At 47.4% G+C, this 2,482-nt stretch overlaps 1 pseudogene; it reads left to right on the top strand.

Annotated features, from left to right (window-relative positions):
• The first annotated feature begins 1,470 nt into the window (after positions 1-1,470).
• Positions 1,471-1,905, top strand: LOC139253274 (histone H2A-III-like; annotated as a pseudogene).
• Positions 1,906-2,482: the final 577 nt, after the last annotated feature.

Below are 2,482 nucleotides of genomic sequence, written 5' to 3'. Positions count from 1 at the left end.
CCTTTCAGGGGCCACTGACCTGGGCACAAACATGTGATCAATCAAACTGACATACACGATGAAGCCCCGCCCACATGTTGTCCCTGCACAAAGGACCATACATGCGCCGTGAGACCAAACCTGACCAAGATGGCGGCCGCTGAGCCTGCTCCCCGCCCGGGAAACAGTTGCCACCAAGAAAGTAATCAAGAAAACATCACCGAAGGGCGGCAAGGAGCGCAGAAGGGGTAATATGGAGAGTTAACCCATCTACATCTACAAAGTTCACCCCGACACCGGCATCTCTTCCAAGGCCATGGACATCATGAACTTCGTTGTGAACGATATTTTGGAGCGCATCGCGGGTGAGGCTTCCCGCCTGGCCAATCACAACAAGCACTGCATCATCAGCTCCCGGGAGATACAGACCGCCGTGCGCCTGCTGCTGCCCGGGGAGCTGGCCGAGCACAGCGTGTCGGAAGGGAAAAAGGCGGTGACCAAGTACACCAGCTCCAAGTAAAACTGCGCCCTTTCCGGAGAGATCAAACCGAAATATAATGGCTCTTTTATGCACCATCCACAACGTCTCTGAAAGAGCTGCACAAAACCATCTCCCTTTAGACTCAATTTACTGTAATTATTTCCTGAACAAGTGTGTGGGGACCTTTGCAGTTCCAGCTGTAGATTTAGTTTTAAATTCTCAGATAACTGATTTTACTGTCCGGTTCTTCCTTTTCCCGCCCTAAACTACAAACACGGTCCCTGGCCGCCCTTTCCCGTTGCTCTCAGACCCGTTTATTTACAGCGGCAGCCGACGAATTAGAAAATTGTTTTAGGGTGAGACTCAGACTATAGCCACCTCGTTCTCTCTCACGCCCTTTTCATTTTAAAAGAAAATTCTACTTCGAAGTCAAACCGTTTATTAACCTTGGAGTCCAAGTGCAACAACCCAGTATGGGAGTTCTTACAGAGACCAGAACCGGGGCAGGTTGAACACTCTGTCCCCTCTTCCCTTTTCACAGAAGGACTCCCAATTCTGGTCTCACTGCTGCCTGTGGGGGATCGATCGATAATTTATGAAACTCACTTTTACAAAGATTGAGCTGGATTGTGTCCCGTTACAGAATAAGTGGGGAGTGATTCCTCCCCATTACAATTATTTTGATACTGAACCCGAATTTAATCCTGATTGTAACAGCCTGGAATTTGCAAGTGAAATATGGATTAAGACAAAGGGAAACAAAAAGTGTTTGAAGATATGTGGCTAATGGGGAAGTTACTAACATAATCCGCAATCATAACAATTATTGGCGAGATTTTTGAATTTCTAAATCCTTCGAAGACTGACTGTTGAGAACAGTCATTTACGCCTACGTTTCTTTGGTGGGCTAAACAGGCTGCGATTGGTCATCGGAAAGGACCAATGAAATTCACCACAGAGTGACCAATCACAAGTTCGCACCCTGCATTCCTCCAGAAGGTGTAAGGCAGATGTGGGAGGAGTTTCTTATTCTTTCCATGAACGTGTAGATTATGGAAATGTCTTCAAGATGAAAAACCGGCGGTGAAGCTCGGGCCAAGGCCAAGTCTCGCTCCTCCCGGGTAGGACTGGAGTTCCCTGTGGGCCGTGTTCACAGGCTCCTGCGGAAGGGGAACTACACTGAGCATGTGGGTGCCGGAGCACCGGTCTACATGGCTGCTGTGCTCGAGTATCTGACCGCTGAAGTCCTGGAGCTGGCCGGCAATCCGGCCCGCGACAACAAAAAGACTCGCTACATCCCCAGGCACCTGCAGCTGGCCATCCGCAACGACCAGGGGCTCAACAAGCTGTTGGGAAAGGTGACCATCGCTCAGGGCGGGGTGCTGCCTGATATACAGGCTCTGCTGCTGCCCAAGAAAACCACCAGTGTATCCAAGAGCAAATAAATCGGACAGGATTTAATCTAATAAACCAAAGGCTCTTTTCAGAGCCACCCACAGTATCAATGTAAGGGCAGGTTAATGCTCTCTGGATCACAATTGTCCCAGATCTAAATTAACATTAAATCTCTGCAATTACTTTTGGCGTTTCCTGATCTCGGTAATAAATCGGTCACTCTCTATCGAACATGCAGTAATTTCGATCGACAAACACTGCCGCAGGTTTGCTGTTAGCGGATATTCGGATCAGCGAATCAATATAGAGAGAGACCGACTTCAGAGAAATACAAAGCAGACGGAACCTAAACGTGGGAAGGGCCGTCATTGAACACGTTGTGTGAGCCGAATATAAACGGATGTTAAGAGCCGAGTAGAAAGGGAATGAGCGGTTGATGGGACCAACGTTTCTGACTGAGAATTCATTTATTGGTTCAAAGTCCGTTTTAATGCTATGGCAGACGCACATGAATGATTTTCGTCAAAATTCATTTCATTAATAATTATATTTAGTTATAAAATGCTGCTGTTAGAAGCTCACATAATTCATTTCTGATCTGACAGGGATATTAAAGATACATCGGCT

Source organism: Pristiophorus japonicus, unplaced genomic scaffold, assembly GCF_044704955.1.
Source record: "Pristiophorus japonicus isolate sPriJap1 unplaced genomic scaffold, sPriJap1.hap1 HAP1_SCAFFOLD_49, whole genome shotgun sequence".
NCBI lineage: Eukaryota > Metazoa > Chordata > Chondrichthyes > Pristiophoridae > Pristiophorus > Pristiophorus japonicus.
Note: the sequence above shows the minus strand (reverse complement) of the source record. Positions and strands in the feature narration are given on the sequence as shown.